The sequence below is a fragment of the Xiphophorus maculatus genome, chromosome 19 (assembly GCF_002775205.1).
Source record: "Xiphophorus maculatus strain JP 163 A chromosome 19, X_maculatus-5.0-male, whole genome shotgun sequence".
Lineage (NCBI taxonomy): Eukaryota > Metazoa > Chordata > Actinopteri > Cyprinodontiformes > Poeciliidae > Xiphophorus > Xiphophorus maculatus.
The window spans coordinates 23,374,203-23,400,670 of NC_036461.1; the positions used below are offsets into that span (position 1 = coordinate 23,374,203).

Here is a 26,468-nt window from a genome sequence, read left to right on the forward strand (position 1 = left end):
CAAGGAAGAAAAATGGGAGCTTTTTATCGCTGATTAGCAAAGCACTGTCAGGACATTATTTATTGTTTTGCACGGTCACACCCAAAGAATGTTTTATTTTTATTATTTCTTTCCCCTTTTGGTTCTCTATTAAAAAAAAAAATTCTGTAAATATCTGAAACAGGTTATTGTTTTTTTTGTGTAAAGTAATCTATATGTGCTTTTAAAATTAAAACGTGGCTAAAGAGACAGTAGCATTGGAGCCGTTTGTAAAATAAGTTCCTTTGCTGCATAATTATACTGTTAATATTAAAAAAAAAAACAAAATCACAATTGTGTGCTGTATTTTTCTTTTTTTTTTTTTGCAAGTACCACATCTAACATATTCTCTCTTTCCTCCATGTCTCTGTTCAAGACCGGCATCCCCGCAGCACAATACTGCCACCGCCATGTTTCACTGTGCGCCTGCCGTCTTCAGTTTTCTTCCACACATAAGCCGGAAATTTCTGTTTTTGTCTAATATTTGCAGTGTCCTGTTATACCAGTACAATTCAAAAAACAAAAATGTTGCACAAAAGTGCAATATTTCTTCCCAGTCATTTCAGAAAGTGAAAAACACTAAATGAGGCACGGCTATTCTAAAATTTAAAAAAAGAATATTTGAGGTGCTCCTGACTAGTAGGAGGAGCTGTGGATCAATGCAGCTCCTCCAGAGTCACCTTTGACCCCCTCCTTCCCCCTGGTTATTTTTCCAATTAATTCTCTCCTTTCCTGACAATTTGGGCGACCATGTCTTGGTAGATTTCTACTGAGATCAAGTCACACAAAACTTTGTGTGACTTCTGGAGGCGATTGATTAGATTTTATTCAGGGGTGCTATAGTAGAGTGGGCTTGATACAGAGAAACCCTCCAAACCATTTTAATTGGTGAAAACTTTCTAAAAAAAAACATGGAGAGGAGCAAAGACTTTTTCAAGGTAACACTCGATAAGGACGTAAAGACAAAGACTAGCTTTGTGTTTACTTAGCTAGTCTGAACAAGGCTAATTAGCCTCAACAATTAGCTAGTTTGTTCCAAATTAGCCAATAGTTTATTTTTCTCAAGATCCTAAAACAATTTTTTTTTTGTGCTTTTATTGAGTTTGGGGGTTAATCTACTTTTTTTTTCTTTTTACTCAGTTGTTAAATATCAGAGCTTCTCAGATAATTAATGGAGTTATGTTTCCATTTTTTTTGGTTCTACCAGGAGCAATGGCTGCCTCACTCATTCATCTCCTGTTTGTAATTTCAAACCTCCTGCCATCGATAGTCAGAAGAATTGAGACACAGAAGGAGTTGAGGGTGGGCTTCAGAAGCACATATTGGTCCCATGGCGCTTTATACACATTACTTCAGCTGCGATGCCCTGCTGACTTGGTAGGGAATCTATTCTGTCACCGTCTAATTCCTGGTGCTATAAGAAATTAGCTGAAGCGAGTCCCAGACCAGTTCGAGCGCAGTTCCTGGAGACAAGATGGCTGAAGTCCTGGAGACGTTTCCTGACAAAACTACCATTGTTAATAAATAAATAAATACAAGTGAAATTGTGAAGATGAAACTGCTGGTGAAGCGGGCGGCTCGTTAAAATGACGAATGGCTGAGTTTATGAATTTGATTGCACTCTTAATAACCGCTGTACCGCGATCTGCTGTCTGGATGAGTTATGGCGCCAAGGTCAGACTGAATCCATGGGAAGTTTGCCAGCTCCCAAGACAAAAACGTGTCTGTTTTTAGGGGGAACCAATACCAGATGATTTATTTGTTTATTTAGCATATTTCATTAAAGTGACGTGTGCTTCCATTATAACGAAAAAAAAAAGGCGAGCAAGCGTGAGGCCGAGACTCACTGAAAATTTCCCCTGGAGGCAATTAATCACCTCTGACACATTTCTATTTAAAAACCTAGATCGAATCTTCTCTACATTTTATGTATGAACAAATGACAGATCAAAAATGATTTACTCTCTTCGATAATCAATGGAAACATCGTTATCAACTTTACAGAAAACAAAATGAAAATTGTTGACCGAACTTCCAGTATTTTGACAATTTTATGTCCTTACCGCCGCAAAAAAAAAAAAAAAAAAGTCTTGGTTCTCATAACTGTGAGGTATCATCTCACAGTTATGAGATGTTATCTTGAGTTAGCTTTGGAAGAATTATGTCAAATTAAGCCTCTGGACATTAAAGAAGTCTACAAAAGCAATTCATCGTCTTTGGTGGAGAAAAACACAGCGGCTTCTTTCGTTGAGCAACAGCTACAAGGATCCGAATCTGAATAAACTCTAAATATGTTATCATAGACTTACGGGTTATTGGCACATTTAAAGCAGAAGAACAGGATGGTTGACTCTAATAATACCTCGTTATCTCATTAAGTTGTAATTGTGAGAAACAAGTTTTGTTTTTGTTATTTTCATCAGAGTAGCGGTGATAAGCTCCAAGTCTTTGAGGTTGGAAGTCCTCCGTGCCATCACCTTAATCTCCCTCCAGCGATTCAAGTCAGAACCGCTACAGAACGATGACATCACTTCCAGTCAGAAAACCCATTATAACAGATGTAAACAAAGTAATAATAAAACACCGACAAGAAAACTAATTAAAGGATTTTTATTTTATTTTTAAGTTGGACCTTTCCAGGATTCTTTCTATAGCTATATACAGTTGAGAAACCATTCTGGATTTAATTTGTTGTGGCTCATCTGTTACCACTGAACGGTGGTATCCCAGATTGTGGCATCTGTCTAGTTAAAGTATCCATGAACCTTTTTTTTTATATGTATATTATGTTCACTCATAAAAACAAACGTTGATGGTTTTTTCTCAGTGATTTCTTGCTGAATCGTTAGGCTTATTTTTACAGTAAACTTACACCTTGTTGTTGAACTTACCATTGTTGACCACAAGAGGGCGGAATATCCTAATAAATAAAAGAAATGGCACGGCGCCTCTCTTTTTCTTTCTCTCTCTCACACACGCACAAACTACTGTATGTTAACACTTTGAAAGCTTGGTGGATGGATTTTTTGCGGTGTACTTTTTTATACAAACCAAAATGTATATATTTTATTGAGATTAATACAATAATAAGGCAATAAAAATAAGAGACAGTGCAGAATGAGAAGTAGGATTTGCCGTTGAGGTATTTCGACACACATTTGCATCGAAAGTCAACATAACAGGCTTGACAACTTTGTTGCCTTGGTTTGTGTGTGTTTGTGTGTCTCTCTCTGTGTGTGTGTGTGTGTGTGTGTGTCCTTTGTTCACTTTGTAACCTTTGCAGCCGCCAAATATGCTACACTGCAGCTTTGTAGACTTCAAAACTATGTGAGGAATGCTGATAAACTTGTGGCCTTTTCGAGGGGCCAATGTGTCACCATCATCAGCATCAGGCTGGAGGGGTTGCACGCACACTGGGGTAGGAGATGAGGACAATGCATGTGGGGGAAAAGGGGAGAGTTTCAAACCGCTTGAGAAATTAGGAACAAGAAAAAAATATAAAGTAAATAAAATAATAATAATAATTTAAATCCTCTGTCTGGAATTTGGAAGACTTGAGGGGACGGTTCCTGAAGTTTTGCGAATAAACTCACAATTTATATCCGGTAGATAAATTTCATGTCGCATTTTCTTCTGCTTTGATTAGCCTGCATTGCAGCATAGAAATGTACCAATGTCATATGTCATCAATGAGTAATGATTGGTCTATTTAGAGCCTTAAACTAATGCTATTTGTGAAATATGAATCAAGATCCAATAAAAAAAAAGAAGCGTTGCATAAACATTTACAGTACATCTGGAAAGTATAATCACAGTGATTAGTAATCACATATTTGGCTGTTTTCCATATTTGGTCATGTTGTAGTCCTCAAAAATGGACTACATTATTTTTTTTTCCTATCATAAATGTATAATATTTTAGACTTATGTAAAAAAAAAAAAAAAAAAGTCTAAAAGGTTGTGTGACTATTTTTTTCTCTAAAACTAAAAGCAAAAACAAAAATGTATTCACAGGTTTTGCTGCACACCGCACTGAACAAACGTGCCTGTTCTGGGGTATTTTCTACCATTCTCATATTCTGATACTTTCAGATTCAGTCAGGGTTATGAGGGATGAACGTTCAAGTTCTAGCTGGCTGTTTCAATGTTCTGCTTACGTTTTATTACAGTAGATGACTGTGTTTCTCCAGGTGCTGCTTTTTTTTCAGAATTCAAATGTTCGTAATGCCTATCTTGGCACTATATCATAAAGCTCTGATTGGTGGTGTATATTAGCAAGTGTTGACCTTCCAGGCGGATCTTACATCTCCTCATGGAAACAATGGAGGCACCATGGTAACAGTTTTTTTTTTGTCATCTCTCTGACAGAGGAATGCTGATTACTCTTTGATTACTCCGGTTGGTTGGATGTTCAGTTCTGGTGATTATTCCGGTGCTCTTTGTCAGCTTTGTGCTTTGACACAACTTCTTGGAAGTCTTGGAAATCTATAGACAGTTTCGCTTAACTTTGTTGTTTGGTTTCTGCTCTCATAACTATGCGCTTTGATCTTTATCTTGCTGGAAGACGCAACGAAGATCCATTTTCAGTTGACCTGGGAGAGCCTGTGTGATTTTTAGAGGTGGGGGGGAGAAAAAAAAAGAAGAAATATGCACTGTAACAAGGTTCTCCAGGTGTTTGAGAGAGAAACAAAGCAATACCATCACAGATCTTTTATCACACTCAAAATGGGGAATGAAGTGGGGTTTATTCAGCATGTTCTTCCTAGCCACATGGAGGGCTTGTTGCTGTAAAGTTACATTTTTGCCTCATCTAGACAAACAACATGGTTCCAGTATAACTCCCAGAAAATTTCATTTTTGCGTTTGAACCCTCACCTACAGGCATGAAATATGAAAAAGCCTTATCAGCAAGACAATGGGATTGTCAGGTTTAAGGTTGTGAATTCCCAAACATATAAGTGGATTTAGCTGTTGCTATGACGACTTTAAGAAGCTGCACTTATTTTTTGCTATGTTTATACTACTTTACCTACTACTAGGTGCTATACCGTCCGACTTTCAATGGTCCGTTTTTTTATATTTCTAACATGCCATGTTAAATAAAAACTTCTATTTCCAAAGTTGAAAGTTTACGTTGCTGTATTGTCTTTTGAGACATCCTTGTCTCAAAAGATAAATATCAGAAATGCCTTGGTTTTATGAAAGATCATTTTAAAACTATTATATAAAACAGCAATGGCTGAATGTGTGATTGTGTTTTTCGTTAAACTCAACATTTTGTATTTCAAAGCCCGGTCCACGCCCCGACTTTGTGCAGGAAGAACCGAATCAGCCACACAAACGGATGACACCGTCAGGAGGACGCATTAGTCACCTGAAGTACCGGTACTTCTGTCTATAAACAGTAGTTTTCCAGTGTCTCCATCCTCATTGCACCACCGAGAGTGTGACCCTGCCTACAGTACCGTCAACTTTCGATCACCTCGGAGCTGCGCGAGCGGCCCAATGAGGTCACGCGGAGGAGGGCCGTTGCTAAGGAGGAGGTTTGGTTGAGTCTCTGCGTAGCACCCATTCAGCGGCGGTGGCTGAAGCGATTGGACTGCGAGGGCTTCTCCGAGACTTTTTGTGGAATTTGAATTATTTTTGACTCGGCACGGCTCGCAGTTCATAGGTGACGGCTTCAGGGGGGACAGCTTGTGGGTCGCAGAGGTGGTCACAGGTAAGTTAAAGTCAAACACGCAGAGTCCTGCTGGGACTATCATGCCCGGTGAAGCTTGTGTTAGCTCGCCTAGCTAAGCACCACTAGCCTCTCTGAATGCGGCACACGCAGCTACGTTAGCTCCCATTTTCAAGGCATTTACTTCCCTTGCTCACTCGAGTGTTTGACAGAATGGGGGGGGGGAAGAAGCTGAAAATATTTCCACTACTCTTCAAACGTGTTGAAAACATCCCATGTCGCCTGAAAGTGACCGGTGAAGGCGGCAGGTTTTTCGGTTAGTTCCATCCTCATTCTGGTAATTAGCCGACGACACTCAAGTTACCTGAATAACTTTGAGAGGAGGAGGAGGGGGGTCTGTCAGTGCAACTAATGGCTGCATCTCCGACTAAAATATGCAGTCACTCAGCACATGAGCTGTCACGACTTGTTTTCACACACTGTCACTCGGCTCGCTTGTGTAACGCCGTCGTCCCAAATGTTGACCGCCGTAGAAAAACGGGGGATTTATGCGCTGCGAAGTTTGTAGAGACGAGGTGTTGCAGTCTGGCTCCTTCTCATCGAAACGTACGTTTTTGAAAACGACACCAGCTAACCCACCGGGCAGGGAGGCAGGCAGGCAGCCTGCTTTAAGTCGTGACTCACAGTCTTAACACGCGGAATATATATATATTTTTGTAAAGTGTGATAATGCGTCTGAGTATATTGTGCATGATATCTTGTTTTTGTGGGACGTCTTGCTCGTATTGTGGTTTCCTCAGAGCAAGTGGGTGAGATTTTCACTCTAGTATCGGTGATCAGATGAGCATCGGTGGTCATATTACTTTCCGTCGGCTCACTTGATCAAGGTAAACACAGGAAGACAGCCATACTGCTTTAAACGTCTTGTTTGCTAAATGAACCCAGCTGGCGTTCTCTTAGTTTTTAGTCTTTAAATGTCATGCCAGGCAGTTTTGTGGCAGTGAAATTATTATATTGTTGCTTGTTGATCATAGAAACGCACCGATCAGATATTCTGTTGCCGATATCTGATACGGTCCTGAGGGTTTAAACCGCATATAAGGATCTCAGTTCCCATTTTTAAAAATCTCTGGATTCAATAAAAGTTCAACTGTTTTAATAATAGAATTGCAGGAATAGAAAAAAAAAATAGAATTTCTATAGAAAATTAAAATAGATTTTTCAAAATTTAAAAAAAAAAACAACCAAACTGAATAAAACTGTTGCATATCTTTATAATATTGCAGGTAATGAATGAAGTGAATATAGGTAGGCCTGTCTCCGTAACAAATTTAGCAGGACAATAAATTGTCCCAGAAGTTATTGCGATAAACGATAATATTGTTGTGTTTGAGGCCGTTTTCAAGTAATATAAAGATAACAGCATAACAGTACAAGAACACATTCTCAAAGATCAATAAACTTTAAATTCTAGTGAATATTTCACACTGGAACTAGACGACATTTACACAGAAACGATAAATAAAATGAATTATGAAGTCTCTGTATGTAAAATTGTCCTTCAAAAAAAGTTGCTAGTTGAGACCGAAGCACCAGACTGAAGAGTTTTATCATCCAGTTTTTGTTAGAAAGAGAGGGAAAGAAAAGAGAAAAACAACAAATCAAGCAAATGGAAATGATTGAGTTTGTTTCAATCTGTCATACAATTAGAAAAAAAATAATTTAGTGTCAGATCATGTCTGACCTCTGAAGGTTTAAACGGCGCATCATAAGCCTGGGCGATAAATCAGTTTTGATGATTAATTTTACTTTTTGTTTTTGAATATACAATTTTAGGAAAGTCAGATTTCTTTTTTCACTTATGCACTTTTTGGGTTTTAACTTTAAAAAGAACCACCATGTTGCTTGAAAAGCTTGTTTTCTGGGTTCTGTTTATGTTTTTGCTTTAAATTTAGATCAGCTCCGGTTATTATTGAGATAACCAGCTTTTTTCACAATGTCTTCAGTCGTTTGTAAAAAAAATTTTAAATGAGGAAAAAAAGTGAGAAGATTTTTGAAATCGAATTCAGTTTAAAAATAATTGGGGATTTTATTTGCCCACCCGATCGCCCAGCCTTAGTGCATCTCCCATCAGTAAACTAGTTTATTCCTGCTGAGGCTAGGAGGTAAAGAGTGCTGGTAGTTTTCAAACATCTTGAAAGTAGCTCACGGCTTAGCTCATCCCAAAGAATGAGGGAGTTGAGCTTGGCTGCCTGCCACTAAACCCACTGTCTAAGTATGTCAGCTGTTCGAGGGAGAAGGAGAAGTCTCTCTGTCCGCAGCTTTGTTTCACTCTGCGGGAGAAACTCATCATCAAAAGAGAAGCTTTTTCTTGGCAGCGAGTTACGCATGTGAACTATGAGAAGTGACGCAATACAGGTAGATAAACCTGTGTAGTGATGACACAGTCAGAAGGCTTCTCTGGCTCCATGTTCCCGGTAGCTGGCCAGATTGTCGAGCCTCTGGCTGCATGTGTTGAAATCACTGTTGGCGTCAGCTTAGCTTCGGCGTTCGGCTCCGTGTTAGCTAAAATTATCATAAGCAGGACACCAGAATAGTGCTTTTTCTTAAATTCTCTCTGCCTCTTCTATGCTCATCATAACCTGAATAAAGAACATTCTTTTCCTGGTGAATTTTTGCTTCAGACAAAAATGTAAATAGTAGGAAGCTTTTTAAAAGTATCTGGATCTCTTTAGATTGTCTTGTGTTACAACCAGACCTGTCCCAATAAACCAATCGCGTAATAAATTAACACAAGCTCAATAATCTCCATTTGTATGAGTTATTGTTTCTTTCTCTCTTTCTACCAAAAAAAGTGTTATGATTTAGATTTCAGACAACAGTGGAAGTTGCATGTGTTTTGCATGCACAGAATCTGGAACAGTCCATTCTACCAAATATTGGTTCTTCTAAGCAGTCCTTTGCAGCTTCAATATATTGTGCATCTGTAATTTAAACCAAACTCAGAATAGACACAGATGAACTCTGTTGACAAAAAGTTGAAGTGGCTGAAAACAAAAACTATTTTTTTCCATTTCGTGATTCTGCATTATTTATATGCATGTATAGTATACACATTTGAAGGGTGTGAATATTTTTTCAGGGCTCTTTTGCATGTTATGTTAACATGAGTAATAATTTATCAGATGATGCTACTGCTGAAAAGTTTAAAATTAAGTTAATACTTTGATCCACCCCTTTATTTATTCTCGTGTCACGTTCAATAAATTCAAACTTTTTAGTCCTAAACTTACTTTAAATTTTATTTTAAGTAGGTCTAAAACAAAGCACAAATAAAACCCTCTGAATTATTTAAGCAAAGAAAAGATTACTCAAGAGCAACTTATAAAATTTGTAGCACTTAGAAAAACTTTAAAAAACCCAAATAACTACTTCCTTCAAAAGACCAACTAGCGCTTTAAAATCTCTGCATCCTCTACAAAGCCTCCGTCCCGTCCACACATGCGAGGTGTGTGCGTCTCCTCGGTCTTTCTTAGCTGGCCTGGGACCACGTCCAGCAGAGACACTCTCTGGTAAGTTTCTACCAGAGGGCAGCTTTCAGAGCCGCAATCTCAAATGTGCAGCTGACCCCATTTCAAAAGAAGTGTCTGAAAATAGGTTCTGGAGCAGCTTTAATGCGTTTTGGTGATGAGTACTGTTGTGTCCTGTCACAGATGAAAGATTATTTATTCCCCCCGCACCCCTGAAAAATCAGTCTCCATAAAGTAGATCTATTTTTTGGGCAAACTGCGAATAAATCTAAATAAGCGTGAGTTATGATTGCCTTGGATGATTTTCAGCATTAGGACTGGTAAAGGAAGATGTCGTAAAACAGAAGCTAAATGATGGGTTCTCTCTTTACAACGTTATTATTACTGTCAACCATAGAGATTATGAGAAGGCAGATCAGTACACCAACGGTTATGTCATATATCATGTGTGGTAATACTTTGGACTGCATCAATGGCCAAAGGTAGCTAGCTGTACCTTTTTTCCCCCCCTTTATTCTCCCCCTCTCTCCTGTTAAATAACTTTCAGATCTTTATCTTAATTGCACAATTGCATACAAGCATAAAGTCTCTGCAATCATTTTCCTGTTAATCAGATGTACAACTTCAGCTGCCTGATTGTTTTACTCCTATGATTGCAGTTTCTTTGAGTGTGCCGTTTGGGATAATAATTTTAGCTTTTAATTGGCACCAAAGGGGCTGTATCTTCTCCTTTTGCCCTGCCTGTATCATCTCTGTATTAGCTAGAGCGAGCCGGGGGTGGAGGGGGGTTATCACTGTATACGAGGAGTTGCCTTTCAGGTTTGTGCCAGTGCGACTCCTCCCTGGTTACACTGTAATGCTCAGGGACTCCTTTTGTCTTTGAAGGCCCCTATATAATGTGATACCCGAGCCTCCCGGACTGGAACAGCTCATGCTTTATTCAGCTCTCTGATCTCTGCCTTAATTATGGCCGACCCAGGATGAAATGGCCACTGGTTGGATCTCCTAGGGTGGGAACTTTGTGCCCAGCTTCCAGTTGGAGTCGGGACCGTAGATGTTTCTTTTAAAGTTGCGGCTCAGGTGGCCGCTCACCACACACGAACATCTGTGTGAATGTGAAACAACTTTTCTGTGACAAAAATATAACTAAATATTAGGAGTTTTGCCGTTCCAAACGTTTCCACATATTCAAATTTATTTATATGTATTAGGCCTGTCACGATAACAAATTTTGCTGAGCGATTAATTGTCTCAAAAATTATTGCGATAAACAATAATATTGTTTGAAGACCTTTTTACACTGATTTAATGGAACTGACGTAATAACGCATGCAAGCTAGATAAACTTTATTTTCAAAAGAACACTTAACACTGGAACTGATAAACAAAATAAACAAAACCAAAAACAAAATCTAATGTTTTCTCAGTCTCCATTAACAAAAAATGTACTCAAATAAAACCTAAACAACATAAAGCCAAAGTGGAAATAAATACTGCATTTAACCAAAAAAGTGCAGATTATGAAGTCTGTATATTCCCCTTATTACAATCTTAGAACCGTTCTAATATTGTCGCTTACTACGGTAGATTGTCGTGGCCCAGCGTTAACGCAATCTGTTGAATGTGACAGTCAGCCAGTCAGAAAGCACGGATTCTCCTCCATGTTTTCTGAGGGGAAATTACGGAGGGGAATCCCAAACAGCTGACACGCGCAACCCGAAGTCCAGCGGATATTGGAGATGATATGTGGAAACAACATTAATGTTTATTCAACATTTTGTGCAAAGAATATAGAAATGACAAGGGGAGGAGTTGGAGCGAAATTGCTACCGCAGTTGATAAAACCGGTCACTTTTCAGCTGTTCTTCGTTAACGTGACGTAAATAGGTTATAATGATTTTCATTCAGTCAGGACTTTACGCTGACACTAGCCACATGCATTGCAGGTAGATTGTAGTAAAGCATTGATTAATGTCGGGTTTTAAAATTAGTTCACTGGACTTGTAGCCATTATTTTGTGCCCATTGTTGGACACCACACGGCAGGAACGAACCGATCGAACCGTTATAGCTAGGATTTCTGTCGGCTCATGTGTGGTCTGTCAGGTTTTGAAAATGGGCCGACAATCGGCCGACAGCTCTAAGATCGTGTCCTGTGCGCTGGGCTTTACACTAAGAAAATGAGGAAGGGAGGGTCAGTGGAGAGCACCGGAGTTGAGCCTTTTTTTATTCAGTGTTATCAACAGAAAGAGAAAAAGGCCAGAAGAGACGATAATGCCGATAATTAAAATGAGGTTGATAGTTTTAATTTATCGTACGATTAATTGATTTATCGTTTATCGTGGCAAGCCTAACATATATATATATATATATTCTGCAGATTTTGTTTAAACAGAAAAACATACACACAGCTGGACTTTATTCACTAGTTGGGTGACTGTAGAAGACAATTGGTTGCACTAAGGACTTAACGTTTTGTCACAATATTTTGTGGTAATATTGTGATAACAATAAAAAGTGGTGATGAGAAATATTTATTACTACTTTTTAAGATAACTGTATGGGTGCATAACACAGCAAAAGTGTCAGTACACAAATGCTGCTTTTGGAAAACGTGCACATTTATAATACGCTTCTTTAGGACACCAGCCACATAAAGAAGAGTGATTTGTATTACAAAACTCCCTGCATGAACTGCATTTAATCATACTTTCAAATTTATTGATAATATCTTTGAGCAAATAGTGGAGAAAATGGTAAATCTAAACTAACAATAAATCAAAATTCTTATAAGGAATTTATCACCATAACATAACCGTAGGAAAAATGCCCACCCCTTGGTTGCACTGGATTTTCCCCCCCTGCAATCTTAGAGTAAAGGGCTGAATACAAGAGCATTCCACACTTTTAAGTTACCATGTGTTTGTATTTGCAAAAAAAAAAGAAAGAAAAGCCATCTATCATTTAAGACTGGTCATTCATTGTATTGCTTATCATTTATTGTGATAAATTTCTCATAAGAATTTTGATTTATTGCTGTCGCATTAAAATTCTTTTAATGATGTTTAAGCATGTTTGTTTAATGAAAGCATCAATAAATTTGAGAATACAGTTACCGTGTGCAGTTTAGTGATACAAAGCACACTTCTTAGTGTGTCTGATGCCCTAAAGAAGCGTGTAACAAATATGAATGTTTTTCAAGAGCAGTGTTTGTATTTGTGGGACTATAATTGCTGTGACTCACAGGCATACATTTCCTTAAGTTTTATTATTACAGTATTATCACAAAATAATGTGATAAAACTTTCAGCTTATAGCTTTATGGCGACATGGACCTCAAGTCCATATCGCCCACTAATATAATTTTTGTTCCATTTAATTTTTTTAAATGTAGATTTGCATCATAAAATCCACTCTTTTGGGAAATTAATTAATTTATATATACTGTATATCTATATATAGATATAGATATATATATGTTTGGCTTTTTTTTGAAGAACATTGTACTTAAAACCTTTCATTTTGTACCAGAAGTAATCTGTTTCTTCTGGTAATCCGTTGGCTTGACCTAAATGCTATATAGAATATATGAGGTATTGTCAAGAGATGAGACACCATAAGCAACAATGCAGAAGAGCTGAAGGCTGCTGTTGCCTTTGAACCTCAGCTGATTGCCTCCATGCTACGCCACATGGATGCAGTAATTCCTGCAGAAGGAACCCTGACCTAGGCCTGTCTCAATAAATCAATACATTAATAAATATATTAATTGCATAATAAGTTAAAACAAGCTCAATAATTGCATAATTCATTGCCCCCCCCCCCCCCCCTTTTTATTTTTTCTCTGTTTTTCTACCAAAACCTGGACGATAAAAGTCTTCAGTCTGGTGCTTTGGTATCAGCTAGCCTCCTTTTTGTGAATGACAATTTTGTTTACATAAACCTCAAAATTCATTTTATTTATTGTTTCTGTTTGTATTTATTTTGGATATTTAAAATGTCTTAAATTCCAGTGTTAAATACTCATTAGAAATGAAAGTTTATTGATTGTTCTTACATTTCAAGAGGGTGTTCTTACATTATTATGCCATTATCATCATATTACTTGAAAATGGTCTCAAAATAACAATATTATTGTTTATCCCAATAACTTCTGGGACAATTTTATAGCAAAATGTGTTATTTTGCTAGACCCTGACCAATAGAGCATAGTCGGTACATGAACATACTTTTCAGTAGGCTTACAAAAATGTATTTAAAATTATATTTTTTAGATCTCTTATAACATCTTATTTGTGATTTGAGTTACAGAAAATAGACACCTCTGTAATATATAAAATATTGAGATGCACCTTGACTTGTACATAATGGACGAGAAGGTGTAATATATGGCCAATAAAAAATAAGGAAATTTCTGCATTCTGCTATTTACATTTTTTTCACTTAGTGTTGGCAGTAGTGAGGTGGGTGTAATTGCTTGCTGTGAAAGTAATTGTCATGCACAGACATGTTTTGACAGAATCTCTGTCCAGAGCATGAGCGGCAGCGGTACCGTTCCCCAACACAGTGTGTGCGTCTGCACTCCAGCTACTTCCTGTTCGGCTACGTGTGATGTGTCGTATCTTGAGGCCACCTGCTGTCGTCATGCTAGACAAATGTCATGGTTACCTTGGCACCAGTTTCCACCACAGAGGTGTCTAGACAGTTTAGAGATGAACAACAACAAAAAAATATAAGGAACAAGTGACACATCAGTACGTTCAGTTTGCAGTGTCCAAAATCGAAGTAAAAAGACACGATGGCGACTTAAAGGTAATTACAGAAATAACAAAGTTATGATGTTTTATTGATTTGTGGTGCAAACACACTTATTGTTTTTAATGTGTAATAAGTCCACAATTTTATAAATTTAATCTTCGATCTCAATGTGTTTTTTCGAGGTGCAGTTTCAATGCGTTTTATTTGGATTTCATTTGATAGACCTCTGTTAAGTTGTGCATAGTCCAGAAGTGTGAGGGGAAAATTTTTGAGGGGAAAAAGTTTGTTGCAAACATGAGGAAGAAGACGATCTTGCTTGTGACAAACATATCACATGCAAAAGCATGCAAAAAACTATGTGAGGCTGAACAGATCATGCTCGCAGTGGGACATGGTGGCATCATGTTTGGGAACAGGGAGGCTAGTCAATGTTAATGGGAAGATTCATGGAGCTGAATAAGGGAGAAAATGTGCAGAGCCTCATGATGGAAATCTGAGTGAGAATCTGTAGCAAGAAAACACAGTTCAGATGCACCTCATCCACTCCTGCTGTGGTTGAGCTTTTTTGTGTTGGATTATTACATTAAGGGTGCCTTCACACCAGCGATGCTTATTCTGCTTTTATCAAACTTTGACTAGAAAGTCTGGTTCTAATGCCAAAAAAACTCAATTTCTCAATTGTGGTGTTCCCATTAAATAAGAAATGCAATTAAAATCACACTTGAATAATTTTGTTCATGTAGTCAGCCATTGAAAAACATGCCGCGGCGACATCCTTCTACACTGAAAAAATTCATCTATAGAATTTACCTAATAAATCTGAGGTAACAATTTGCATCGACTCTTTTGGGGTAAATTCAATTCCATATATTGAGTATAAAGTAACTGAACAAAAAATATATGAAATACTTAAAGAAATTGGGTAAACTTTACCTCATATTTATGTATATATTCAACAGCTACTTACTCAGTTAAATTAGGTAAAACTATGTCTTGTTTGCTAGTAGGTAATACCTGATAATTACAAATCAAAGTTAATTAAAATCAGTTAATAACCATTAGTTATTCAGAGAAGGTAACATGTACCCCCAAAAAAGACATTCAGATCGTACACCTTCTCAATGTTTTTAATCCATAAAGTCATCAAAAACACAGAATAAACTGCAGCACAACAGTGTCACACAACATTTCAAATAATGAACTTGCGTTATAACCTAACAACTTCAACTGTTGTTTCAGTAATGTTGGACAATAAAACATATCCCTGCTTTAGAACATCCAGACTGCTCAATAAGAAAGGAGTTGATCAGAGAAAAGGAGAAGTGAGGTGATCAGAGCAGAGGTGCAAGGGATGTCCAATCACATGAAGATTTTCTTGTATCTAAACTCTTACTTGTGTTTCTTCGGCCTCACACAACAGTGACTGAGCAAATCTGAAATCTGCAGGTGTATTTATACACAACAAAAAACTGAGAGAGGCTGCAACATACTTATGTATCCATCTGTACATATATTTCTGTGTCTGTATGTGGAGCAGAGGAGGGAAGATAACAAAAATATAAAACTATACTCCATTACAACTCTCTGTCCAGACAAAAGATCCTCTTGGAACAAGAGGGGAAATGTATGTCTATTGCATGAGCTTGTTTTTGAGGCTGTGGACCTTCTTCAGTAGTTTTGCCCCATCAAGTTCCAAAAAAAGTTTTTGAAAAGCTTCAAATGTGTTCTTGAGCTGCTTTGGATAGTCGAGGTTGAGGGCATATATCAGTCCCATCAGCAGTACACATGCCTTTGTTCGGCTTCCACATCCTTCCATCACTTGGTTTCCCTCAATCACAATCGACACATCTGATGGATCCTCCTCAGCCATGATGTTGTGCATCACGATCACCTTCATTGTTTTGTCTGTGTAGTCGTCACATTCCTACATTTTAAAAAGAAAGAAACAAAAAAGATACACATTTTTAATTTTATTGAAGATGCTGTTTCAATACATTTCAACTTATCTAAAGGAGAGCAGAGGGGAGTGGTCAAAAGGGGAGAGAGGGAAAAGGAGTGGAGAGGAGAGGATCCCTTGAGTTAATCAATCATCTGTTATCAATGACATACCTGGCAGTCATGGAAAAGATCTTCTTGTCTTTCACCAAGGTAGTTAATGAGGCAGCAGACAACTGCATCCCTTTTTTTCTCAATGCTCTGTGTCTGTAGGGAGATACAATTTAGTGAAAAGACTGTTAGTGGAGAGTGGGGAGAGAATTACATACACTAACACCAAATTGCTTAAAAACCAAAAGGTAGTTTAAGTTGGTAAGGAGCTCAACTTTGTGCAGAACAAAGCAATTCTTTACAAATTAATTCACTTTTAATTCACGTATATCAATAATGACATATTTGTGAAAAAAAGGTAAATAACATACGTCATTTAAAGTGTCCAACAGAGGGTGCATCTTGGAACCAGCAGCCCCTCCTTTAGCACGCATAAGCTGCATAAGACTTGGTGTGTATTCATCAAGCTTTAGCATGAATGTCTCCTCCAAGGAAACTGTCGTGATACGTCTGAACTCTTCCTTGATCTAGGAAATAAAAGGACACAAATAAAATTTTAAATGACAGACCAGATCTCATAGTAATCACATGAATGTTTCTTGATGGGAAGGAAAAATTATAAATACATTCTCACCTGAGCCTCAGTGAATAATGCTGGCCACCTTTCTTTAAGCACAATCACAGAGGGGCATAGGCTGACTACTTCAACTCTTCGGCTAGAGAAAGTTTTATTCATTTTATCTGTAATTATCTTTGCATTGTTTTTCTTTGTTATTTCACAAATTAATTCAAGCCTCTCTTTCTCCAGTGTCTCTTGGCTTTCACCAGTAGGGTGCGCAGGGAGGTAATTAACCTCTGCTTTTTTGGGCTTTTTTACATTTTTTGATGGCACTGCATCAGCTGGATGCTTCCTTTTTAAGGTGTTGATTTCAATTTCCGGGTAAGAATATTTTCGAGATCTTAGCTTGGCCCGGTAATTGTGCATCTTGTATTTTATGCGCTGCTGCCAGCCATATAAGCCTGCAAATGATCCCGGTTCCCTAAGACATGGAAACTTGGAAACCAAGGCTTCAGCCACTGAAAGGATCTGCTGATTGGTTGGGTAAGCAGTGTACGAAAAAATGACTTTTGCAAGGTCTTGCATTATTGCTGATTTAACACTGGCATCCATGAAGTGTCTTCCAGTGGCATGATATGAGTTGTTTGCCTCTGCAAGAATTAGTTGTATGTCTCGGGAAAACTCAGGTACTTGAAAGGGCACTGGCCATGCAGCAAGGCGACATGAATCAGGCAGAATAATGGTGTCACTGGAACCTGATGATGTGGAGTCGGACACCTGTGAGGATGCATCATGATCTTCAGGGCAGATGTCTGTTTCAGGAGTACTTGCAGGACGGGTGCTCACAGAACTCAAAGAGCTCAATGTAGATGATGGTCCTGATTCAAATATTGGGTGTAGGTCAAGGGTGATGTCAGGCTCTTTTAGGATCATTTTAACAGTGGCCTTGTCATACAAGTCAGCAGTTGAGGTGACACTGAAAAACTGATTGTCAAAGTCTTTGTCTTGATATAGTAGTCCATATTCCCCATTCAACTGGAAAGTTTCAGTAATTATGGAAACAAGATCGTCTACTGTATTGGGAATTCCTGTTGGAAGTGTCAACTTCTTAATGCTGTGTTCTTGTAAAATGACTCTTAACTGGACCGCCATTGCTGTTTGGTGTGTGCTTCCTCAGCTGTAGAGACAGAGAAAGAAAAGAAGTTGAGACTGGTTGTTAACAGTTTATGAGATTATTTGAATAGGTTTGCTTCAATATTCTTCTGCCAAAGAAATAAATGGAGATTTAGTTCAGTAGATTTGAATAAGTAATCTTTGATTGTCATTATTACTTTAAGAAGAGGGAGATGAGGGAAGATGGAGAGGAGAGAAGAGTAAATATGCATCACATTTTCCCATCTTTTGTGGCAATGTCGTATGTATCATGTTAAATAAATATTACAATAAATAAATAAGACAGGATGCCTGGCCACATAGTTGTTGGTGAAGTAATTTTCTTTTTAAATAACTGTACTTGAAAAGTGCAAACACATTTGATATGATAACATGTTGTATGATAACACTGATATAACAACACATATGATAACAGAAATAATCAACCTATTACACTTACTCTGATGCAATGAAGTGTTTAAGGGACACCATACGGCCATCTGCTGTATTGTATGCAGCCAAGGGGTATGTATCTTTAAATTCAGAATGTTTAAGGATTTCTGTCTCTCCTGTGGGCTCTACTTTGAAACTCCTCAGGTGTTCACAGTAACAGCCACTAAGCAACTTCAGAACAAAGACAGGAGTTTCGTGCAAAATTATTATTTGCTGGATTTCTCCAAAGTCAGGTAGGCCTCCTGTTGAGCCAAATGGCAGGATCATGCCAATATTATAGACTGTGCCTAAAATGGTTGCTTTATTTGTCATGTTCACAAACTCTTCCCCAGGGAACTTCATTGCAAAGGACTCCTTAATGCTGTCTTTTAAAACATCGACTACCACTTGGGTCCTTTGTGACACTGTCAGTGCTGGCCTTTGGTTGTTGCAATTGTGGGCATGATACGCAATCATCGATTGGTGTTTTCTTGCCATTGTCATGAGAATGTTTCTAAAACATCCAGTCTGCCTAACAATCCTTTTAAAGAATCGATGTTTGGCTTCAAACCGCATAGTCCAGAAATGTACAAGTGGCCCGTAAACAGTTGTAAGCAAAGGATAATGCTCAAGAAAGTGATGTTTTGGTCTCATTTTCTCGTCTGGGAACACTTCAAAATATCTGTAACGGTGTTCTGAGATCTTACTCTGCATGTATCCTATTGTCTCAGCTGTGTGGAGAGGAGCCATGACAAGCTCAACAACATCTTTCAGGGTCATCAAAACCTCCCAAGCAGGCTCATCTTCTGGGACTTTGTCACCAATCATGAGTGGTATCATTCTCAACAAACACCAGTTTTCGTGTGCGTTACCTCCTACACTTTTTCGTGATTTGAAATTTGGGGCAATGGGTTGTGGGCAGTTTGTTTTGTCACTCCATTTGTAAGGAAAGCAAAGGATGAAATGGTTAAGATCCTGAAGAGAGATGTATTTCTTCCTGATTAACACATCAAGACAGAGTGATATTTCCACAGGTACAATCCCTTCAAGCAAATCATGCAAAGCATCAGGGGGATAACCTGATGTAGCATGAAAGTGACTGAGTCTGTCTGAGATGGGACACTGTCTTTTAACTCCACAGTGGTGAGCTTCTGCAGGATTAGACAGTGCTGCTTTGACGTGCATGGCATAGTTAGACTTAGTACGTAGAGGAAATAGTCCTTCTCCTACTTCATGCTTCTGAATCTCTGACCGTTCTCCAATGCAAAAGCGACAGAAATGTGAAGCTGAAAAGCTTTCAACAAACCCACCTATTGAATGAGCGCCAAGATTGTCAGCAACAACAGCAAGTACAGTGCCCTTGACCACTTTGCCCAGACTTGAAACAAAAATACCATTATCTTCAAAGGACTTCAAATCTTTGAGCAGTGGGTCCAAAACCTTTGTGTAGCCATACTGGTTGACATCATTTGCCTTGCACAAAATGGTTAAGTAAATGGAAGTCAGTGGAGATCTCAATGTGGCAGGTATGTCTGCAAACACACAGTACACTGCTGTGACTTTATGCTTCTTGCGCGATGTTCCCAGAGGGTTGCATATCTCAAAATCATCTATATAAAGGATGAGTGGGATTTTAAGGTCATCTTCACATAAAAATCTGTTTTCTCTTAGTAAAGATCCATCATGAAATGATTTGTAACCAGAAGAGACATCAGATGACCTTTTGTTTTGTAATATTGTATTTTGAATGTGTCTGTTGTCCATAAGTTGAGATAATAATGGGAGGATTGGTATATACTGAAATGTTTTTTTCTCTGTACTATCAAGTATGTACTCAACTGGTTCAGTTGATGAGAGATGTTCCTTTCTAAATTGCTCTCTCCTGAACTGACTGCTTAAAGGCCCATCCACTCGTAAAGCAGCACAGACAGGGCTTAGAAGGCAAAGGTCTTTGACCAGTTCTGATATCACTGAGTCTTCTAATGTACAGTCATGTTTTCTCAAAGTGCTCAGAATTATCGCTTTAATGACGGGGCCTGATGCAGATGCTGTAAGGAAATGAAATTCCTCTACTAGTTCATCAATGCACGAATTGGAGACATTGAAAATGCTCTCCATTTTTATGAGGAGCAACCCCACTCTCTTAGTAATAATTTTGTTTAAGTCCTCATCCTCCTCAAGAACCGAGCCACAGTCATTTTCATCCTCAACAAAATCACTTTCTTCATCCGGGTTGTTTTGGTGTTGATGAAGAACATCAATCTTGAAATCTTCCGATGAATGTGGGTTGTGTTTTCTACTCTTGTGGCTGTGGAACGTTGTATATTTGTTGGCTTTATAATCACAACCCTCAAAAACACATGGCACAGTTTCAAACTTTTTTAGATGGACACCAAGATGTTCAAAAAATTGTCTCTCATTGTCAAAACAGCATGAATTACAGACAATGCATGTGAACGAAAGGACGTTGCCTGGCTGGGTTGACTGAGAATGATGCCTTGATAAATGTGTCCTTAATGCACCCCATGTCTTGACGGTGCAAGGACAATCTGCATAGAGGCAGGGTATGGTGTGGACTCGACCAAAATGCCCATGCATTAGCCTGCTGTGTTTCAGCAGGTCTAATCTTTTTGATGTTGTGAAGTTGCACAACTTGCATTTCCAGTTCATTTTCCCATAACTGAGGTCTTTGGTTAAGGTAACTACACCTTTAAGGTCAATATTATTTATTTTATTTAGCAAACTTGCATACCTGTACAGGATACACTGGGTGTGGGGACGTGGGAGAGTGTGTCAGCCCCAGAACTGGAAGCAGAGTGGTCTATCAGTGAGTCCCTGCTTGTGGGGAACAGACAAGAGGAACTGAAGAGAGGGCAAATACTGAGTGTCCACATATGACTCTGGCTGCAAAAGAAATAAGAGAAAAAGAAATGATCAGACATGTACCTGGGAGAAGAAATATATAAGGGCTAATGTATAGTTCAGAGGTTATTATCTTCATGTTAACCTCATGAATAACCTCATAAACAAGAAATTATGCTTTACGGGGCCCAGAATTGTGATGCTGCAGAGACGAGAGCTGTGACACCGGGTCCAAGGTTCTGATTATGCAGGTTTGGTTTTAAACCATGATGTGGAATTGAGCCTCCACTCTCCCTTTAACAACCAACAAGTTACAAGTCATTTATCTAACATCACAATTAGTCTGAGGCTCTTTAATGAAGGTAGAAACTAAACATAAAGTAAATATAGTTTCTCTGTGCTCCTCTGATCAGAGCGGTCTGTCTGTCTGACAGGGTCTGTTGTGCAGAAATAACTGTACTTACCTCACTAAAATAAAGGCAATGCAATTGCATAGATTAATATTCATTCTTCATAGAATTAGTTTCATAGATCATATTCATAGATGTAATATGCTTCATAAAAATATTACAAGATTCTGAAAACATATATTAAGCACTGACATTTTAACAATACCCAATATAATATAAAATCAATTCTAAAATGTTTTACTTGAACACAAAATTCCTTTAAAAAAATTAGGTGCAGCAACAGTGGGTGTTTACACACATAAAGCTTGGATACAGTGGTACTTTGTTTTCATTTTACAACATGTTTGTTTCCACTCTGGTCCACATCAGCACGCTGTTTCCATGACGACTGACCGGAAAAGACGTGCGACACGTCATCTTTACATGAGTCTTCAATCTGGAGAGCGGATCATTTTGTTTTTAAACAGACCGCGGCGGACACCGACTCTAGCAGCCATGCTAACGGAGCTAACGTGCAAACAACATAAAACACGTCAGTCATTTCATATGTTGGCGACATGTTAGTATAGTAGTATTTTAAGACGGGACTTAAATGAATTGTTCCTCATTGACAGCAGTGTATTTACTGGCTGTGTCTCAGTGCAGAGTGATGTGGGAGCAGAGGCCTGCAGATACTTACTGACCATTATACCTTAACCACTCGGCAAAAGCTGAACTATCCCCTTTACAGTCTATGTGTTGCCTAAACAGCCGCACATTCAATATATTAGAAAAAGCTGGCGTTGACTAGTTTCTAACCTTAAAACCAGCGGTCAGACAGTCATGCATGCTGGCTAATCTTGTAAAAAGCAATTTACCTGCAGTTGCCATGGTGGCGCCAGGGACAGATTCAAACGTTGATTTCGAGTAACGGCATGTTACACAGATGCACATGGAATATAAGTGAAGTGTAATATCTCATCATTTCAAATATTACTATTTGCCTTCGCGCTATTATTCACAGCACCCCTATGTAAATAGCTTACCTTTAGCTCCCGGTTCGATGGCAGAGAGGATGCAGACTTCTCTGTCCCGCTCGTTCAAAAACGCGGTCTGACGCATGCGCAACTTTGGAGCACCGTACTTAAGATTCGGGGGTATATTTGACTGTATTTTCCTATGTAATGGTTTTTAATGTTAACGAATGGGTAGCATGTGTATAATTTACCCATTATTTTATAATTCCTTGGCTGACTGAAAAAATTAATTAAATGTTATATGATTTGTATAGATCATATTTACCACTCTCCAAAATCACTTTTTTCAGTGTACCACTTCCTGTTGTCTTCTTCGTCTTTTCCACCAGTAGTACCATCATCCAGGTTGTTGATCACGACTCATGTGATGCGGGGAAAAAAAGTGTATCCATTGCAGTTTTGCAAAATACGCAAATTTCAATACAGCTAAAAAAAACATCTCCTCTGGCGCAAAAACGTTTCATCAAAAAAAAAAATTAGTTTAAAATTTTTTTTTAAATTGGCTTGTTTCTATTAAGTGAATTTATTTTCGTAATTTCAGTTTTGCGCAATTTTATTGTGAATGGAAACACTTGGCAAAGCTTTTGATGTGAACCAAAAAGCAAAAAAAACAACGTGTATGTGAATGCCTAGCGGACCAGAGACCGCTCCAAAAGCTGGAATTGGGTTATGGTGCAGGGCATTCTGGGTAAATGCAACCAAAACAAAGGCATCAGTTTAGCACTAGTGGGAGAAGTGGCTCGTGGTCATTTACCAACAACAAAAGAGAAATCCTACAATCACCAAAACCTGACACTACTCCATTTTTGTTTACATTTTGTGAAGTAGGAAGTTGCTCTTTTGTGTTGAGAGGTTTTCGTGTCGTTTCCTTCAGTCGTTTATGGTGCAGTGCCACTACAGGAGAGGAAGGGAACAGGTTTTTCAATTAGTTTAGTTTGTTTGAGCAGTCCAAACAAGTTTATTGGATTATCAGATGTGAAAACACTCTACATTTCAACAATAAACTCTCAGGTTTTTTGTGGTATTGTAACAAGGTGTTGGGGTGTCGCTTTAGACTGATTTCTGCAGATATAGGTGAGAGGAATAAGAATTAACATTTAAAAGTACATATTTTTATTACTATTCTTGGTGTCGCATCAGGTTTAATGTCGGCGTCCAATAAGTTCACTGTTCCAGCAGCCCCTCACATTGTGAGTTTCAAACAGAATTAATATTTTGCAGTGCATTTGTATCTCTACAGACTCCTCTGCCTTTTAAAAATGAATTCTTTATCCCACTAGTGGCTTCCAGGGAAGCTCCTTCTCGCTCTCGTGGGCCAACATTTACCGGCGCTCGTTGCATAACTGACACGAGTCTGATTCGTATTCCTTTGGCTGCAGTTTATCTGTTAGATAACCGGGTCATGAGTAGGCAAGGGGACCCAACGACGAGAATATCAAGTTTGAAGGTTTTAATGAAGTCATTTTCTGACTACGACTGTAGATTTGCAGTGGTGAGATGGAGCACTCCGGGTTACGGCGGAGGGAGGACCTGCACGGCAACTGGCGCTGAAGCTTTGCCCAATCGATGATGAAAGTTCCCCTCTGCCAGAAAGAGTCAATTATTAATGAGCTAAATATCATGTTCTGCCTTGAGTAAGAGGGGCGTTTTTTTTGTTGTTGTTGTTTATGAATCACTGCTGCTCCTTTTGCATTTGGACAAACGCCAAGATGAGAGTAGATGAAATGGGGTATGTCTGCTTCAGTTTAGATTCCTCTCTGAACATAAAGCAAATCAAGAAAAGTGAATTTGACTTTTCATAAGATATTAGGAAGGATATAAAAAAAAGTTTTCTGTTTGCATCAATAAGCAACTAGTTTAGACGTTTGGTGACAGGTGTCTGCTTGTGTTGTTACAATCCGAGACATGTCAAGCAGCAAGTTCACACACGGCACAGCCTCGCACCGTTCCTCAACAGCTTGCGGCCTGCAGAGAGGGGACGTCTGGCTCGAGAGATGGCCACTGTGCTGAGTCGACAGGAGGGGGACAATGCCGCCGCTGTGCCGGCTTGTCGGCTCGGCCGCCTTTGTGCCGCATTTCAGACAGGCCCACCATCGGCTTTTGGCTCCGCCGACATGTTGACTGGGCCCTCGCCCGGTGGTTGCTGACCCATTGTGCCTGCGGTGCCTGCAGCTCGTCAGGGCTCCGAAGGCCGCAGATTATCCCGCAGTAATTGGTGCCTGGGCCCCGACTGATCAAAGGTGTCCAGCTGATTGTGGGGCCCTGGTAATTTTCCATTCTCTGATGCTCTGCAGTCGTTGCCTATTTACCTGTTCAGCTGACCCACTTACTTGCCTGGCTGCGCGTACTGTATCTGGACAAAGAGGGTTGATGCTTGCCAGGATAATTATGCCTCTTTTTATTTTTTTTTACTAAAAAAATAACTGTCATTAGCCAGCAAGAAGACAGATGGAGTTTAAGAACAGTAAAAATGTCAAGTCTTGTTTCAGTTAGGCTTAAGCACTAGAGCCTTGGAGAGAGCCCAGCAGCCATGTGACTTGGCAAAGTTTTTATTCAACTTGTCCACCTCAGTCATGTGCTTTTTAGGCGTTTTTATTAGTCAGGACTTTGCTCTTTGTCTTTGTCTGGAACAAGTATATCTTTTTCATATTTTGGCGTGAATGTAAAATTAAAAAGTTTAAAATAAAACGATGTTTCAGAAAAACAGCACTAAGTTTCAAAGTTTTCTTTTTTTTTCTGCATCAACTAAAATATACAAAAACAAAAAAAGCATTAGGTTATAAGACAGCGATATTTATCCAAATAAAACGCAACAAAAGAAAATGTTTTTTATCTAAATTGTTTATGGGGTATCAAATAATTTATGAAAGAGAGCAGTTGATATTATGCGGCTCTGCACTTAACCAGAACTTTAGTATGTCAAAACAAAGCGACATTTTAAATTGTCTTTAGCGTCTCATATTAGCATTTAGCATGATTTGCAAAATTAAATCGGCTAGCATTTCTGTTTATAACCATCACTCATCTGTAGATTTAGCAGACCATACCTTTCTCATTTTTTAACCTTGTCATCTCAGCTGTAACGTGTTTAGCTTTATTTGAATTCTCAACACGTTGTGGCAGCCAACATGCGTCTCTAGAAGCCTGCTTGATTTCTAGAAGCTTCTTACGGCTTCTGTCTTGCTCAATTCATTTCACAACGGCGTACCAACACTGAAACTAGCTGAGTCTTCCTCACCGAGTTAACAGCAGCCACATCAAAGAGATTTGTTGTCAGTGCAACCGAGATATGGTGCATTCACTGGTATGTGCAGGCCAAACACTGATCATTAAATGCATCAGTGTTTACGTCTATGATAGCATCAACAAACTGCATATATAATGATGTATTTTGTCTCTGAGTTAAATACAAATCAATGTTTTCTTTTATTGGGATAGCTACAGTACATTGTTTTCTTCCATGACCAGTGTTTGCTACGTTTGACTGTTGGAGTGGCGCTAACACACTTTCTTCAGCAAGTAGCTTGAGTTTTCTGGGTAATACAAGAGACAGGGTTCATTTGGGTGCTTGAAATTCTTGAAAATCCTTAAATTTCAATTAGTTGTTTTAAAGGTTTGGGAAGTGCTTGTGTCAAGTCCTTGAAAGTGCTTGATATTCAAACTGTACAGTTTTAGAATAAAATGCAGTCTAGCGTTTGTTGGATTAAAGGACTAAATTTGGAAAGCGTTTTTCACAGTTCAAAGCCAGATATTTTCATACACGTAATACACTGTCTGAAGTTAAATCAGACTTAACTTCTCTGTTTTTCAGGTCATTTAGAAATAATTTTGGGAATTCTATTTGCTAAAAGCCAGAAAACTTGGCGAGAATATTTGTTAGAGATTCTTTTTTGTAACTTTCATTGTATATTGTGCTTTAAGGATTTAATTGGAGCAGGAAGATCATTTACCTTGACCCAATTTGTGAATTGAAACTGTCTTTTTAAGTTTATTTGTATTGTTTTTAGTT

At 38.6% G+C, this 26,468-nt stretch overlaps 1 protein-coding gene across 5 annotated transcripts in view; it reads left to right on the plus strand.

The window, feature by feature from the left end:
• Window positions 1-5,573: 5,573 nt before the first annotated feature.
• The window catches only part of numb (NUMB, endocytic adaptor protein), a 63,831-nt gene continuing 42,936 nt past the window's right edge, over window positions 5,574-26,468 (plus strand). For all 5 annotated transcript variants that reach the window (XM_023352611.1, XM_023352615.1, XM_023352613.1 and 2 more), the window contains exon 1: window positions 5,574-5,737. The gene's annotated coding sequence lies outside the window, so the exon portion shown is untranslated. The remainder of the gene's footprint in view (window positions 5,738-26,468) is intronic.